The sequence below is a fragment of the Haliotis rubra genome, unplaced genomic scaffold (assembly GCF_003918875.1).
Source record: "Haliotis rubra isolate DU_JTF1 unplaced genomic scaffold, ASM391887v1 Scf185, whole genome shotgun sequence".
NCBI classification, from domain to species: Eukaryota; Metazoa; Mollusca; class Gastropoda; order Lepetellida; family Haliotidae; genus Haliotis; species Haliotis rubra.
The window spans coordinates 1483813-1503297 of record NW_025765836.1 but is presented as its reverse complement, the minus strand read 5'-3'; the positions used below and the strand labels follow the sequence as shown (position 1 = coordinate 1503297).

General features: G+C 39.6%; 1 pseudogene; it reads right to left on the bottom strand.

The window, feature by feature from the left end:
• Window positions 1-356: 356 nt before the first annotated feature.
• Window positions 357-19385, bottom strand: LOC124273840 (annotated as a pseudogene).
• Window positions 19386-19485: the final 100 nt, after the last annotated feature.

Here is a 19485-nt window from a genome sequence, read left to right as displayed (position 1 = left end):
AACTAGATTTCTTATTTATTGTATCGTGTACAAAAGTAGCCTCGTTTGCTCGTCACACTGGAGGTCTAGGTTCGATTCCCCACATGGTTGCAATGTTTATAGCCCATTTCTAGTGTCACCGGCCATGATATTGTTTGAATATTGCTAAAAGCTGTGCAACAACATACTCACTCACCCATTCACTTATATTACAGAAATGGTTCCAAAATGAGACATCTGAAAGGTGTGAATGAAAGACGAGATATTTAATTTAATTTACATACAGTCTTCTTGAATTGCATTATCCTTTCTTGTTATACCCTTCAGTGTACAAACAAATACAAAGCCATAAACCCTTCATATATAACTTCACCAAAGTCTGTAAATATATCTTTATGTAACCATTTGAACAAATACAGTATTAGGGCACGTACGCGGGTCACACATGCACCAAGCAGTGCTCAAAACACATCTTAACACGATTCATAGCATGCAGGAATGTACAAAATGGACAAATGAAAGAAACGTTTTTGATTAATTAATTGACAGACAAGGACTGATCTGAACCTATATCAAAGTCTGTGAAATTTCCTAATACTTCCATGCATAATACAACCTTGCAAACCTCCAGATCACGTCAACATTTTAAAGATACGTTTTAAATAACGAAACGAGTAATACCATTGCAACTGTTGGCTTTATTTAAATATCACACAATTATATGCAAAATACAATGCAATTACTGGACCCTCTGAAGAGCCTGAGTATAACATTAACACAACCACGTGTATTCATATTGTTAAATATAGCAGATACCATGAAGCACACAACCGAGTGTAAGTGATAGTCATTTTCACAGCAGTCACGACTATTGCCATTGTATATGAATCTGTAAAAAGACGGACATAAGGTAATTGATAGACAGAGATTATGTACAGCACATGACACAAATATGTATTCAGAGAGACTGGTGGAATCTTTCCATCTGCATTCCTCGACATATATCACTTGCATAGTTTTTATGTTAGCATATAAAGTGACCAAGGTACAAAAATATATATACACCCTTAACGCCTGTGAAAAAGTCTTCTTCACAACGGTTTCCAATTACAGACACGTACAGGCATGGTTTGTCCACATGATGTGACACATGAGTTCTGTTTTGGTCACAATGCAATTATGTGTCCATTGATACAAAAGTCATCAAACATTTCATCGTCCGACTGATCGGAACCGTCTATCTCTTTAACGTCTGCACCGTTGGCGAGGAGGATGGAAACGACATCCCCATAACCCCTCCCTGATGCAAGACGAAGAGGAGTCTGACCCCCGTATGTTCTGCAACAAATGTCAAGATGGCGCTGTGACAACAGGAAGTGAAGAAGAATTCTGTTTCCCGTTTCAGCAGCGTAATGAAGAACTGTCCTGCCGCTGGTGTCGTCACGGACATTGATGTTAGCTTTCTTTGACAGGAGAAGCTCAAGAACTTTGAGATGTGACGACATGGCGGCCAGGTGAAGACATGTTTGTCCATCAAAGTTCCTTTTCTCTAAGTCCTGGGGTATCCTTTGGTACGGAATTTCATGCTGGTTCAGAAGTGTCTCCTCATAATACACAGGTCGAAGAAGACACTCCACGATCTCCTGGTAGCCCTCGCGACATGCAATGTGAAGTGGTATGTTGCCATGGATATCGGTAACATCAACTCTTGCTCCGGCCGTCATCAGTCGCCGGACGATATTCACCTGACGAGTAATAACAGCCAAGTGAAGGGGCGTCTGTTGAAGCATGTTTGTAATGTTCAACCACTCACTGTTGGGCGCCGCCGATATAAACAACAACACCAGAGATATATGTCCTTGAATGATTCCAGTATGAAGATCCGTGTCGCCATCTTTATCTTGATGATACACCTGAACGACATCAACCGATCTCATGGATGTCACAAGTGTGTTGTTGTCGGTCTCCTGAACGGGCATTCTGTCTGTGAAAGATATTGACTTGCTTTCATATCCTTCATATGTAGAAACATACCTGGGGCAGGTGTTTGTAGTGACACTATCACGTTGGACACATATGTTGATCGGTTTTCCCGCCTTTACCCCAGAGTCACAGGTGTCCATTTCATTCTCTTTAAGACTGAGGCTTCTGAAGTCCACATCAAGATCCATGTTTATATTCAGTTCTGTGTTAATAGAAAACAAGAAAACGTAAAGTGCAAGACCGAAATAAAGTTGAAGAGTGGTTCGGCAATCAACGGTATTAATATTAATTTGAAACCCCGCCAAAATGTAACCTGGCGACGGGGCCGCATTCACCGTGCTAGAATGAACGTGAGAATAGAGTCTTAGAAATAATCGCTCAACATGTGAAGAATACTCTATATAAACAAACTCAACTTAGAAAATAGTTATATTGACGCGGTGATTAGATGCAGATTGTAATATATCTATGTTGAAAATCATGCATCAATTTATAAACAAATTATAAATAAATCAGTCAGCACAATTTTAACCACATGCCTACTTACATCGGTGTTGATTTACATGCTCACGCCTAATGTTGTACTTGTAAACATAATTATCGTGAATGTGGTGAGTATATATATATGGAATATAGAACACTAAAAATAGATAACTCTATCATCCCTGAGTCCCACATCTTACATCAGGTGCAATAATAGACGACGGGTTCAGTGACATGCGTAGTACGAACGTTATATATCAATACAAACTACGTGGGCCGAAGCTAGGTTATTCATTTCCTCGATTCATTACTACACATCCCTTGGACATCCGAGTTACAATTGGCCTTCAGCAACCAATGCTTAGACGTAAGGGATCGGGTGGTCAGGCTCGGTGACTTTGTTGGTCCATGCTATCCTATATCCATTGCGGGGGCGGTGGGGTAGCCTAGTGGTTAAAGCGTTGGCTCGTCACGCCGAAGACCCGGGTTCGAATCCCCACATGGGTACAATGTGTGAAGCCCATTTCTGGTGTCCCCCGCCGTGATGTTGCTTGAATATTGCTAAGAGCGGCGTAAAACCAAACTCAGTAAGTCCATTGCGATGATCGATGTTCGTGATGTCAAGCACTGGACTGACTTGTCCAAACTTGAGTATTTACAGATCGCTGTCATATGAGCTGGAATATTGTCGCGGATATAAACAACAACACACAGAAATAGCATTAAAACACTGTTACGTCATTCACATTCAATCATCAGCTGGTAATCTCATTCCCCGATCAACAATTGTTAATCGAGACAGTGCCCATACTTTCACAGTGAGAAAATCTCACTTCCTTCACATTTGAACCTTGGGCATAAAAACATATCAGATCATCAATCATTCTTACTGGTATCAGATTTGCACTGTTTTTGGTGGAACTTCAAAATCCGAAGTATGGATTAATTGTATGTCTTATAAATGCATGACAGAAAATAAAATGAAAGTTGAAAATGAAAATTGGCAGCAAATTATCTGCTTACACACATCGTCAGAAGTGTTAACCATCAGTTTTTATTGATATTATCTTATTACCAATAACTACTTGTCACTACTTGTAACCTGGGATGTATACGTCTACCCCACCGCCGTCCCACACCGTTGGTGATATTACTTCAGCCTTGCTTTGCATTTACCGAGGAAACAGGTTATTTTCCCGACTGAAAACACTTCCTGTTGAGTTTCACATCAGTCAGTCAGCCACAAACCACAAAATCGCACAGCTTGTGAAGTCAACGTACACATCCAAAATTAAGAGGAATGTTAATTATCACCCGGAAACAACATCCAATGGTTGTTTAAAAAACTCGTCTAATCTCAATTAAAATAGAAACTTTCTGCATCTCCTATCTTCTATATTTATAACATATTCACTTATTATTTGACTTTGTTTTAACTTGAACATAATTCCGTAAGCTGGTGCATTATGGAGATAATTCAATTATTTAAAAATCAAAAACGGGTTTTACACTCATTCAAACATTTATTAAATACCACGAAAGAAAATTAGATCAACCATGTTGTGGGGTCACCAAGACTGAAACTGAAGAGAAAGTATTTCACATCACTTAACCGCATTTTAAGACCGGCTCCATCCACTTTTTCTAAGATATCTAATATCGCCCATACGCAAACGTTTGCGCCAATATTTAGTACACTTGCAATGATAATCTACATACAGCTTGCTTCTTTCCAAATGTGCTAAAATTCACCCACAAAACATTTTTCATAATGCCGAGGGCCGGATACAGCTTTTTAAGAAAGGGGGGTGCACACTTCATTTTTACGAGAGTTTCAATGCTCATTTAATGAACTTTCACACACACACACACCCTCTGGATCCGCCTATGATGGCTTAGGAAATCTGAATTTGGAATACCATTATTTCTGTTTTATCCAAATTAACCTGTAGACCCTAACTTTCCTCAATGTAATAGTCGTATTTCCAAAAACTCCCACCAATATACATTTGGGAATTTAGCTGCCTCTAAAGAGATAAAAGTGTAAGAAAACAGAGACAGACAGACAAATATGGCCTGTTATTGTTTGTGCCATTACTGGTATCTCTAATTGTCATTACCAGTAGGTAACACGATGAGGACGCACGTATGCGCACAGTAAATCTTTACCTCTCATGTGAACCGATTCACAAACGCATTTCCTGTAATCTGTCAAATAAATTCTGAAAATTTTGGAAATTTGCCTGGAAATTCAGGTCATAGTGAATTGAACTTTGTGAATTACGCGATAACTCGCACAGTACTCCTACATCTGCTACGCCTTATCGGACGGTACATCCTGGAGGGTGGCCTGACGATAAAGACCATGATGACGATGTATTCCTAGATCTGCTGCGCCTTGTCGGACGGTACATCCTTGAGGGTGGCCTGACGATAAAGACCATGATGACGATGTATTCCAAATTACGAAGTCATCTCACGTTCACCACAGGGACCTGCAGAGTACATACACGAATATCACCGTTAGGTGCTGCGCCGTATAGTGCTTAAAACAGAATGAATCGGATTGTACTGAACGTTTGTTATCATCAAATATTTGTCAATACAGTAGCAATACTGTATGTTAAACAGGTACGCCTCAACAGCAATAAAATGTATGTCATACACGTACGCCGTAGCAGTAATACTGTATGTTAAACAGGTACGCCTCAACAGCAATAAAATGTATGTCAAACACGTACGCCGTAGCAGTAATACTGTATGTCAAACAGGTACGCCTTAACAGCAATAAAATGTATGTCAAACACGTACGCCATAGCAGTAATACTGTAAGTCAAACACGTACGTCGTAACAATAATACTGTATGTCAAACACGTACTTCGTAACAGTAAAACTGTAAGTGAAACACATACGCATTAACAGTAATGCTGTAAGTCAAACACGTACTCCGTATCAGTAATACGGTATCTCAAGCACGCATGCGGTAAGAATAATACTGTATGTCAAGCACGTATGCCGTGACGGCCGTGTTCTTCCGTAAACACTTCTGCGGTATCAGATTAAAATGTAGCCTAACCACTCCTCTAGATCGTGTAAATCTGCACGACTGCTTGCCTTACTCAGTGATCCGTAGCATGTAAGAGTGCATCCTGGTCCTAGTGTACCTTTCGTAAAGGTAGATTAAATGAATCGGGTGGTGAGGTTTGATGACTTTACTGAATGAATGTCTTTGTGCCCTGGAGGCGAAGAACGAGTCTATCTATGCTCATACTATCTGTCACTGGTTTGTCGGGTCACGATTCGATTATTTCCCGGCCGCCGTGATACAGCTGAGATGCTACTTACTTAAGGTTAACACATCAAACACTAACACGACCTGACTTCAAATTACCAGTTTGTATTTAACGCGGCTGACACAGAGATAATTTACTCCACCTGGTTATATTCTTCTATGAAGCACTGTACAGATTCAAGAAATGGGATACGGGAATATATACGAGAAGACAGAGGAAGAGATTTCTTTTGGTGGATATATCAGTGTATCCAATAAGAAACAATGTTGAAATCCCTCCCGTCATCGTGCAATGTATTTCTTGTTGGCAAAGGGAAGACTCACAAACAATAAAACATTTGTTAATCAAGATGTACGTGTTTATTCGTGTATATAAACATAATAATAACATCCATATTGTCTGAACCAAACAAATATTGTGTATGCAAGTAAAAGCATACAACAACAACAACAACCAAACTTAACTATCAAAATATAAAGACATTCACAACATAATAAGCATTAACAAAAGAATGTGACCTTTCCGACAAACAAAGCTCCGTTATAAAGGTGTGTAACTGTTCTAAGTATCAAAGAACAGTTACCACGAAAAGTATCAACATAAATTAAAGTTATATTCAAAAGCAAAGTACCGGTGATCACAAATTGATCTAAAGCAAAAACACAACTTTTGCAACTTCCAAAAGTTTGATAGGGGATAAAAAAAACACAAGAAGTTTCCTAACACTTCCATACATATTTAAATCTTGCAAAATATCTTCAGATCACTTTACTTGAAATCTTCAGAGATAAAATAACAATACCATTATTACCATTTGTAACTTTTGCCTTTGAATACAGATTATACAAACATATGCAAACAAAAAGCAACAGATGCCATTATTGGGCACTCTGACGAGCCTGTGTATAACATTAACGCAACCATGTACAGGCATATTCTCAAGTATAGCAGATACCACGATGGATAACTACATAAATGTACATAAGTGACAGTCACACATATCACAAATATTTGCTTTTTTGGCACATTTGTATATGAATCATCAAAACGACAGACATGAGGTAGTTGGCAGACAGAGATAATGTCACAACATATGATACACACATGAATCCATGCAGACTGGAATCTGTTCAGTTGGGTTACTCGACTGATGTCAGTTATATGGTTCCTGTGTTAGCATACAAAATAACAAAGGTAAAGAAAATGATAAACCTAACACCTCTGAATAAGTCTACTTTAGAACGGTTTCCAAAATTACAGAGCACTGTCCTTTATCAAGCATGATTTGTCCACATGATGTGACACACGAGTTTATGTTGGTCACAAAGCAAGTTTGTGTCCATTGATACAAAAGTCATCAAACATTTCATCGTCCGACTGATCGGAACCGTCTATCTCTTTAACGTCTGCACCGTTGGCGAGGAGGATGGAAACGACATCCCCATAACCCCTCCCTGATGCGAGACGAAGAGGAGTCTGACCCCCGTATGTTCTGCAACAAATTTCAAGATGGCGCTGTGACAACAGGAAGTGAAGAAGAATTCTGTTTCCCGTTTCAGAAGCGTAATGGAGAACTGTCCTGCCGCTGGTGCCGTCACGAACATTGATGTTAGCTTTCTTTGACAGGAGAAGCTCAAGAACTTTGAGATGTGACGACATGGCGGCCAGGTGGAGACATGTTTGTCCATCAAAGTTCCTTTTTCCAAGTCCTGGGGTATCCTTTGGAACGGAATTTCATGCTGGTTCAGAAGTGTCTCCTCATAAGACACAGGTCGAAGAAGACACTCCACGATCTCCTGGTAGCCCTCGCGACATGCAATGTGAAGTGGTGTGTTGCCATGGATGTCGGTAACATCAACTCTTGCTCCGGCCGTCATTAGTCGCCGGACGATATTCACCTGACGAGTAATAACAGCCAAGTGAAGGGGCGTCTGTTGAAGCATGTTTGTAATGTTCAACCATTCACTGTTGGGCGCCGCCGATATAAATAACAACACAAGAGATATATGTCCTTGAATTATTCCAGTGTGAAGATCCGTGTCGCCATCTTTATCTTGATGATACACCTGAAAGACATCAACCGATCTCATGGATGTCACAAGTGTGTTGTTGTCGGTCTCCTGAACGGGCATTCTGTCTGTGAAAGATATTGACTTGCTTTCATATCCTTCATCTGTAGAAACATACCTGGGGCAGGTGTTTGAAGCGACACTGTCAAATTGGACACACGTAGTCACCACTCTATCCCCGTTGCCCACCTCTACCCCAGAGTCACTTGTGTCCATTTCATTCTCATTGAGGCTGAGGCTGCCAAAGTCCATATCAAGATCCATGTTTCCACCTCGACCGGGATGCCTCTCTAACTTGCGGTCCTTGTTCATATTTTCCACAGGTGTCTGAAAGCATACGATTAATTTTTTAATTTTTTTATTGACAAATGGTTCATCCTAAATTCAAAAATAAACAAATTCATAAGGCATAAAAAGTCCAGTTGATAACTTCGAAAGCCTAATGGTGACACTTTGGTACTATAAATGTTCCTTTTCAAACCAAAACTCATCGTTTTCACAAAAACAACTCTCGAATTTTCTATTTTGTTCGAAACTTTGAGGGTTTTTTCGAGAAAAATCGAAATCTCGAAAAAATATACAAATAACTGTAATAACAAGAACATTCAGTTAAAAAATAGATTTCAAGTGGCACAATGAGGCTGTGATACAAAAATTGTGACACCACAAGGTTAAAACGTAACATGTAACAATATAGAAGTAGAAGTGCCGAACACAATATTCACAGGGAACCTCCATTTAATCATTTTTAGGCTACAACAAATTTAATCCGTAAGTTTCAATCAAAACGCTTATCCGCGAATCATTTATTACCGTTATATAAATAATTCACCCTATCCCCATTAGCGAACAAATATAGCCAGCTGAACTATTAAAGACCTGGTTGTGGCAGAAGATGTTATTCTTTGGAATGAAAAAAAAAAAGACAATTCAAGTTCTCAGTAGGGGTATATATATGAACTGCATTGTACGTTTTTATACATGAAGATTCTATTTCTGCTAGTACATGAAAACTCACGAAGATCATGGTCTGGCGTTCAGTAACTATGTCTTTCTCTTTGGCCATGTTTAGTGCTTGCTGACTGTCTTCAAAGTTGTGTTCACCTGCCCCACTGGCGAGAACATATATACCGTGATAGGGGATTTCCCTGCTGTATATTTAGACACATCGTAAAGCTATCCCGCACAAAATAACACGCCCCGTTTTCTATATACTGCGTGTGGGAAATCCCCATTGATAATGCAATGCGGCAGTGACTTTTGAATCAGAATGTATGTTTGGTTTTTTTTCTTTTTATCGAGAGAACACAACGCACAGAAACATAGAATTTTGCTTTCTCATTTTCCCTGATATCCTTGGGTACCATGTAGTTTACAGTGAAGATGGCCGCCGCTACGAATCATGCTCCTGCGTTTACGCGGAAAGGAATACCTCCGGACGTTAAAAGCACATAGCAGGGTCGGCAGCACCTGGAATCAGTCGCCTCGCTCAACGCCAAAAGCCCGTGTTTGTTTCTGGTTTACCTTGACGTGATATTGCTCGAATATTGCAAAGAGTGGTCTAAAAGCATAATATTATTCACTCATTTACTTACGCTCAAATGAGGGAATACTAACACATCAAAGCATGAAACTGTCCTACCTTTGCCAATATACCTGTTGTGTTTTGAAACCTGGAAGAGTAAAGACACATTGGTTTGATGGGTATATATAGACCGCGACTGAAGTGCCTCCTGTGATTTCCCGGAAGTAAATATACGCGTGTTCCTTTGCCGCCGTATACACACACAGATTCATGAAATTTCCCTGGAAAGGAAAAAGAAAACTATTCAGAGATACCTTGTAAATATGTACATGACATATTAGTTACAGAGTAGGTAGTTAATTTCACAATCATAATGTGTCTCCATACTCACAGGTCGGATATGATGACAATCATATCGCCGTTTGCTAGACTATTTTACGTATGCTTCAAATCTTATATGAACTTTAATTGCGCTTGAACAGTCATGTGTCACACTTGTTGTCGTAGTTTTTCAATTGTTCTGTACCATATATCCTTTGTTCAAGGTTTCTCATTCACTGTGATATTTATATTGTGTTACCGATTTCCATAACACCTGACACTAACTTTATAATTATTCACAGAAAATACAACGTGAATAGGTTTTTCCTAGGCAAGCATAGCTATAGTGCAGCACCTTCATGACGCAGTTTTTCTCAAATGATTAATACTTCCACAATCGTTACGGGGTAAACGAAGTCAATGAACTTCAGGTGTGAAAATGAAAGTAACTCTGCGATCCTTTAACAGGAAGATATAGCCTCTACAAGAAGAGCTCACAACCAGGACTAGGAAACGTGGTTTCAGTTTTGTCAGAGCTACAGGCCGGTATGTTTGTTGCGAGGCAGTAAGACGAAACGCAGGAGTAAGGCAATGACCGGATTACTTCTATAACCATCCTTCATTTAATGTTGACAATTCTCCCTTTTTTAAGCATAAATATAGGGTTTAACTTTCATTCAGGTAGACAGGTAATGAAAATGAGCCTGGGGCAGATCACTTCGATTCATAATTTGGGGTGGGGGTGGGTTTTTTTTTTTTGGTGTTGTGATGATTTTAGGGGGTCACCCATTTAGTTCTGAGAAGCTAGGGGGGGGCGGCAATTTGTACATGCGTATTAGGAGGGGTCAGCATTTTTGTACATAAATACATGTTTAAAATTATGCTTAGAAATTATGGGAAGTGGGGGGCATTGAATTTGTACATGACATGCAGGGCGGGGTCACTTATTTTGTACATACATTTTTAGTGAGGGGGGGGAAATTCACTTTCTACATGCTTCTCCATAAAAATCATCATCACCCCCTAGCCATAAATTATGAACGGTCCCTAAGTACCATGGAAAGAATTCATTTAAATGTGACAACACAGGGTATTTTCATTGTGAAACCAGGCGGATCACTTTAGTTGGTGTCCTCCCATTTGTGAGAACTCCCAGTTGTGAGACACATTAATTAATGGTTCAGTGCACGTAGGTGGTGTTTCCACATCCCTACAATGAAAGTAGGATCAGCCCAGCCCAGTACCCACATGAGGCATAGTTCATTGATGAGTTGATTAATGAAATAGATTATCAAAGATTATATTTACACAGAAGAAATAGTTCATTGAATATTTTATTTATCCAGAAGAATATGTAATTATGATAACACATTTTTATTGACTATTATGAAGTTTGAAAGTCATTTTGGTATAAACATATTTTATTATTATTTATGAAAATGAATTGGGATTGGTGAAGTATTACTGCTTATATTACTGCTTAAGATTCAGTTACATAGCAAAATCAGTAATTAACTAGGGTGAATCCATTCTATCAGACAGGGGAGTATGGTGTGTTTTCGTTGTTAATTACCTACTCCACTGTCTCATAACTGGGAGTCTCACAACTGGGAGTTCTCACAAATGGGAGTAGACCCTTTAGTTCCAGTGAAAATGTGCCGGGTTCTTATCATCACAGTGTAAACTATACGGGGAGTATTTCTTTGTTTGAAGTGTACGTATCTATTTCATTTTAAAGTGTTTACATTTACCAGCGATATTTTGGTAGCTCTCTGCTCGACTTCTTGCGTTGGCCTACACGAGTTATCTCCAATAATGACTGTTAATGAAGTCTATTCGGTTTCACTCTTAGTCAACCCTGCAGCGGCCTTACTGTTTTGATGAGACAAGACGCGTCGTCTACAGTGTAAGGGAGACTACTCAGCATTGATCCGTTGACTTCCAAGATGCAAATTGTCATCTCGCCATATAACTACCTTTAGACCAATTACGACTAGATCCTAATTAAATGATGTGGCATAAATTTAAGGAGAAAGAGACAGAGAGAGAGAGAGATCCCGTGTAATACATGCCGGTTGTGTATTTCAGGCAAATATTATAACTTCGGGCTCAGGTTACATAAACAAACATAGGGTATACAACAACCCATGTCCCCCATCGTGACCAGTGAACGGCGTATGTATCTTACCGAACGCTTCAATGTTACTTGAAGTTTTAAAAGCACGGATATCGGATCATAATAAGAAGTACCAGAGTTAGGCAATTAGCCAATACCGACAACGACAAGAAAAACACACTTAGAGTTACCTCCCTTCCATCCATTTGCATTCCCAAAATATCGGTAATTTTCGTGACTCAATTATTTGAGACAAAGAATTACTTACAAGAAGTACCAAATGTATTCCCACATTTCGGCAGTCCCAGCGGGTAACATAGAAAATGTTACTCGCTTGTAAGAACGGTACATTGAAAATAACAGAAGAGCGCTCAGCCAATCAGAAAACGACATTTATGTGTGCGGTAAGATAAACGTATGTATGAATCTATTCACTTTGAGTTCAGAACGGGTTTTTTTCCCTGTATGATCTACTAGGGAATAATGAGGCCGTATAGCATTCCCGTCATTATATGGTTTTGATACTGTTGATGTTAATTCGTGGTTTTGTTTTGCGTCACTGATAAAAAAACATTTTTTACCGCAATGCATTGAATCAGCGACACTCTACAACACCTTACTCTACAAAACCTTATATAGTCTCCCTGACTGAATCCACTGAACAGATTGGACGCAATAATGTCTATTTTCATAAGCTACGGGTTGTTCAGCTTGACCCGAGCTACTCTACATATGCATGACCCGGAAGGTCAAATGGCACAAACGGCTGGTCGAGTTAACTTCATTAAATAGGGGAGCAGAGAATGTTATTGTTGCGTTCGTGCGAAACATGCATACATGGTTTCGTTACAGAACTTGTCCCGGAAAACAACACTTCTGAAAAAACAATCATTTCATGTTTTAATTGAATTGTTTTACAGTCATATGCTATCTAGTTTGGTTTACTAACTTTACAATGTAAAGTCAGTTACTTTCAGAATCCGATTCACTCTCGCTATCACTCTCTCCACCCACTTCAATTATCACTTTTTCTATTTCATGTTCAACTGCAATATTTCTGTCCCAGTAGTCGCACTCCAATTTTTCAACATGGGCACAGCAATCAGTCCACTCGTTTACACAAATTTCAAGAAACCTCGCCTCAGCGAATTTCCTAGCATTGGAAATAGTACACTTCACATTTTTGGCAGCTACAAAATTTTCACTTTGGCCCATATAAGTTCGATTGGGTTCAGATCTGCGTGGTATGGAGGTAGCCTGATTCCTGTGTGACCGTGTAAAGAAAGTAAGGACATTGCTGGCGATTTCTCGACACTGAGATGTCAAACGGCGACCTTGTCTCTGCTGTTCGAACATGTTGACAATCAGATGACAAAGGCTCACCCTTCACAATAATGGACCCAGCCAGTTGTGACACGGTCACGCAATGCATTAATCAGTATTCACTTGATCAGGTCAAGCTGAACAACCTGTAGCTAAGTTGAGTTTGTTACGATGATTACTGCAAAGTATAGGGAAAAACACCCAATTGCTGTACTTTACTAAACAAGGCAACCTTTTCAATACATTTTATAATCCGATTATTCCAGCAATTCAAACTTTCCTCACGTGTTCATATTGAGTGGGATTTAACCAAAGCAAGTGGCTAGATTTGATTGTTTTAAACGTCACAGTCATATGTTAGTCACATGCCGTGACGAAGTGACGAAGTGTTTTCTAATAAAGAATGTATTATGTATATATTATCACAGTCATGACTTATTCTTTCGCTGTAATATACAGTGATTTTACGGAACTCAATTATTTCCCTCTCTCGCTTTCGGGAAATACAAAGCGATCAGAATATCAACGTCAACAAAATCGTTATGTCGTCCAACAAAGTTCTAAAGTTTCTGTAAATGTCTTCCTCCGTTTTACAATTACATGTTAGATGACTATTAACACTGGGGGAAATATACCAAGATTGATTTCATGTAAATGAAAATGTATGAACTGTAAATTTAACCAGCTCCTTTTAACTATCACTCATTCCTCCAATTGTTAAAGAAAGTAATTTAAGGCTTGGTAATTTCTGGTTTAAATTGAAGAAATGAATTTGCAATCAAATAACCAATACCCTTTGAAAAATTAACAGGAACGTTTAGTTAGTTTATTTTAGCTATTTCTCCTCAGTCAATATTGATTATGGTTGACCATTTGGTATGATTGTAATGACCCCGGAATAGAAACGGTGCTACGTGCGCAAAACCCTCAAACACTAAAGATCTATATGTGAAAGAGATCCTTGTGGAACAGTTGTCAGATCCTTGTGGAACAGTTGTCAGATCCTTGAGGAACAGTTGTCAGATCCTTGTGGAACAGTTGTCAGATCCTTGTGGAACAGTTGTCAGATCCTTGTGGAACAGTTGTCAGATCCTTGAGGAACAGTTGTCAGATCCTTGTGGAACAGTTGTCAGATCTTTGTGGAACAGTTGTCAGATCCTTGAGGAACAGTTGTCAGATCCTTGAGGAACAGTTGTCAGATCCTTGTGGAACAGTTGTCAGATCCTTGAGGAACAGTTGTCAGATCCTTGAGGAACAGTTGTCAGATCCTTGTGGAACAGTTGTCAGATCCTTGAGGAACAGTTGTCAGATCCTTGTGGAACAGTTGTCAGATCCTTGTGGAACAGTTGTCAGATCCCTGAGGAACAGTTGTCAGATCCTTGTGGAACAGTTGTCAGATCCTTGTGGAACAGTTGTCAGATCCTTGAGAAACAGTTGTCAGATCCTTGAGGAACAGTTGTCAGACTGCCATTTTGCAGGAAGCCGCGGTAGCTGAGTAGGTTAGATCGCTGACTTTGTGATCAGTTGTCTCGCTCTGAGATTGGGGGTTCGAATCTCGGATTGCACTCAATCCCCCAAAATACTAAAATCTTTACTGAGAAAGTGTTATCCCAAATATGACATGCTGCATTTCACCACTTTCTAAAAGGTACTGTGAATTCAAATGTGATTATGTATTTTTTAAATACAGCAACAATTAGATAGGTGAATAGTTACTACTTTGTGTTTTGAGGCCACAGCTGAAATTCTATTGCAAAGCTTTATTACTACTCTTTTCATGATCTACGCTTTACGCAACACATTTAACACAGTCCTTATTCATATATCAGTCGACGCATGATTGAATAGAACATGCCATAAACCTTTTTCTATAAACAGACAGACTATTCACCTGTAACTTCAACATAGTGAATGAGTGAGTGAGTTTAGTTTTACACCGCACTCAGCAATATTCCAGCTATATGGCAGCGGACTGTAAATAATCGAGTCTGGACCAGACAATCCAGTGATCAACAGCATCGATCTGCGCTATTGGGAACCGGTGGCATGTGTCAACCAGGCCAGCGAGCCTGACCACCCGATCCCGTTAGTCGCCTCTTACGACAAGCATGGGTTACTGAAGGTTCATTCTAACCCGGACCTTCACGGGTACATCAACATAGATTCATCGGGGTAAAATGCTTCCAATTGGTTTTTTTTTTTTTGCTTTTCTAATCAGTTTTATATTTACAAAGGTATACCACCAGAAAAAGAATTGTCTTTTAAAAACTGGCCTATCATTTTGTTAGTGGCTGTCATAAGTGTTCGCTAATGAGTTTATTAAAAACTAAACACCAAAGGCAACATGCTTGTGGTAAAAGCTCATGTACATGCAGTGGTACTACAAAAGATGTTTACCGATATGTCCGAAGAAGACAACTGAGAAGGCAGACTGCAAAGGTTGTCTCTTCACACGCCGTCGCTCAACCTCGACTCTCAACCTCGACTGGGTGTCTGGCTACTTTTCTCTTGGTTCAAGGTTAAATAGATCCATGAGTTGGAAAGCCCCAGAAAAAAACTTATATAATCAATGCACGTGATAACATCAAACAACGTGGTATTGCGATGTTATTCTTGATTCTAAATATAGATACACATTTCATTTAAATATGGTGTACACATTTCATTTATATATGGTGCTGACGCAATTTTGCGTTAATGTAGTAATTGTCAAGAAAATTTAGCCAGATATCTCTGAGAATCTATAGATAAAAGGCAAAATAACAGTTTAATACTTATTGTCTATCCTCGAAGTTCTGAACAAATAATGATAATATTTATGCCCCCATAACGCCATACACCATCTTCTGTAGATGACCAGAGACCAGGATTGGCTTGAGTCAAAATAAGTCTATCAATCTTAGAAATAAAGTCTATCAATCTTATAATTAAATTCTATCAATCATATAAATAAAGTCTATCATCATTGGGCATACTGAGCATTGAGAATTCAAGGCAACTTGAATATTCTGAAATAATAAATGAGTATTTCTGATAAATAACGTATAGTGAATGATTTATAAACAAAACAAAATCAGGAACGAATTTTTACCAATCTCACGAAGTGCCTTAAAATCCACTAAGCGCCTAAATTAATTCCAAACAGTGACATGAATCTCCCGTCCGTGTTGTGACTCGTTGTATTAAGTGCCGAGTAGATCAGAGATTAGAGAGTCGTCACAAGAAATATAACTTATACTATTTTTATACTTATACTCGTAAAGATGCGGGAAGGAACTGGTCTTCAGCAACCATGTGTGTCGTAAGAGGCGATTAACGGGATGGTCAGACACACTGACTTGGTTGCCGCATATCATAGCATCCCAACTGCGTAGATTGATGCTCATGCTGTTGATCTCTGGATTGTCTGGTCCACACCCGATGATTTACAGACCGCCGACATTTAGCTGGAATGTTGTTGAGTGCGGCGTTAAACAACAATCAAACCAAACAAGATGGCTAAGTCAGTATTGGAGATGTAATGTTACATATAGTTTTAAACTTAAGTACCTGTTGTGAGACGGTATTTGCTAGGAGATATGTTCATCCATGCATGACGTTTTGCCATATGAAATTCATGAGGGTTAAATCACTCTTCCGTTAGCCCAATTATAAAGGATGAAAGCTGTCCAATAACAGCCGAAGGAACCAGTCTTGATACAAACAGTTTCAAAACAATATCGAACCGAATGGAGGATGACACTTCGCCTGTATGAATGCTCAGTCAGCTCTGAGATTATACTTAGAATTTATGCATGTGTAAGTGTGGCTTTGACAGTCAGTGAACTCACATCTTCAAGAAGATGCCTGGGGCCGACAAGAAAAACAAATAACTAATCCTTAGAAAACTGTAAACGTTTATTGAATTACATCAAACAATTCAAAATAAATAATATAAAATTTGTGAGTCTGACATAATTGTACGAACTTGCATATACATGTACATCGGCAGGCTACTAGGACTAATACATCATGATTACAACCACGTGGGCAAGCCAAGATACATTGAATATCAAACGAATGGCTTCCATTAAATGACGTCCATTGTGTACATGCATACTGAAAATGAGTGAAAATTTTACGCCGCTTTTAGCAATATTCCAACAATATCACGGCGGGGGACACCAGAAATGGGCTTCACACATTGTACCCATGTGGGGAATCGAACCCTGGTCTTCGGCGTGAAGAGCGAACGCTTCAACAACTAGTCTACCCGACCGCCCCTACTGAGAAATGATTAGTGTAACGAACGTAATATTGCATATAGAATTACAAGCAGTGGTAAGTCTTGTTTAGACAGCAACAAAAATAAGAAGAAGAAGAAAAACAACAACACTGTACACTTGTAACTAGGCGTGTCCAACCACTGTGACTAACGCCAGCGTTACTCGGACGTGGACTCGGGCAGACTGACAGAACCGTCAACAGAAACTACGAGACATAATATATGATAAACAACTATAGACTGAAAACAAAAACATAGAAGTCAATGCCAAAACAGTACCATCAGCATATACAGATAAAAGGGTTATACATTGTTCGTTGGCACTTTGGTTAACATGAAACACTGATCGATCAGGTAATGGACCGGTATCAAATATCACCTAATAGGCCTTTTAGGAAAGGAATCTTTTCACCTTGTTGACTAGATTAAGATTAAAAACAGAATCTCTGAACACATGTTTTCATATGTTAGTGTTACACATCTATCCATTCGGTCCTATTTTCACAAAACAATTATGTGTCCATTGATACAAAAGTCATCAAATATTTCATCGTCCGACTGATCGGAACCGTCTATCTCTGTGACGTCTGCACCGTTGGCGAGGAGGATGGAAACGACATCCCCATAACCCCTCCCTGCTGCAAGACGGAGAGGAGTCTGACCCCCGTACGTTCGGCAACAAATGTCAAGATGGCGCTGTGATAACAGGAAGTGAAGAAGAATTCTGTTTCCCGTTTCAGAAGCGTAATGGAGAACTGTCCTGCCGCTGGTGCCGTCACGGACATTGATGTTAGCTTTCTTTGACAGGAGAAGCTCAAGAACTTTGAGATGTGTCGACATGGCGGCCAGGTGAAGACATGTATGTCCATCAAAGTTCCTTTTCTCCAAGTCCTGGGGTATCCTTTGGTACGGAATTTCATGCTGGTTCAGAAGTGTCTCCTCATAATACACAGGTCGAAGAAGACACTCCACGATCTCCTGGTAGCCCTCGCGACATGCAATGTGAAGTGGTGTGTTGCCATGGATGTCGGTAACATCAACTCTTGCTCCGGCCGTCATCAGTCGCCGGACGATATTCAACTGACGAGTAATAACAGCCAAGTGAAGGGGCGTCTGTTGAAGCATGTTTGTAATGTTCAACCACTCACTGTTGGGCGCCGCTGATATAAACAACAACACAAGAGATATATGTCCTTGAATGATTCCAGTATGAAGATCCGTGTCGCCATCTTTATCTTGATGATACACCTGAAAGACATCAACCGATCTCATGGATGTCACAAGTGTGTTGTTGTCGGTCTCCTGAACGGGCATTCTGTCTGTGAAAGATATTGACTTGCTTTCATATCCTTCATCTGTAGAAACATACCTGGGGCAGGTGTTTGTAGTGACACTGTCAAGTCGGACACATGTGTTGATCGGTTTTCCCGCCTCTACCCCAGATTCACAAGTCTCCATTTCATTCTCTTTAAGACTGAGGCTACCGAAGTCCACATCAAGATCCATGTTTACATTTCGACCGGGGGGCCTCTCTAACTTGTAGTCAACATCAACATCAATATCAGTGTTTTCGCCTGCATTGGAAAATGTACATATTTTCCTTCTCGTGTTCATATTCTGCGAAAGAGCCTGAAAAAAACAAAATACAGTAAGATCAAAATAACATTTACAAAACTTGACTGTATGTAGTTAAAAGAAATGTAAAATAGAAATACATACATGTATATGCACCCACACATATAAATACCATCAACAGGTGAGTGGGTTAACATTTAATCCTACATCAGCATTATCTCGGTGACATCAGTTGATGTGTACATCACTACCGAACAGCATTGCATCATAACATCACAGAGTACTCACACGTGTCTTGTACAGCATTGTCCCACGTTTTAGTAGTGACTAATGTATCCACGCGAGAGAGGTAATTTATACATTATATGTATTAGATCCAGTTTCAGCCGTTTTATTCCAGCCCAGACAAGACCATAAACATGTAAACAAGACATGTGGGGAAAACCCTGGTTGGTCACGTGACCTCCTTCGAGCGCATTCGAGGTGAGACCTGACTATGGCAGAACAGTAGAGGCTGGTGCAGAGATGCAAAGTTTTGTGGTGAACCTTGCTT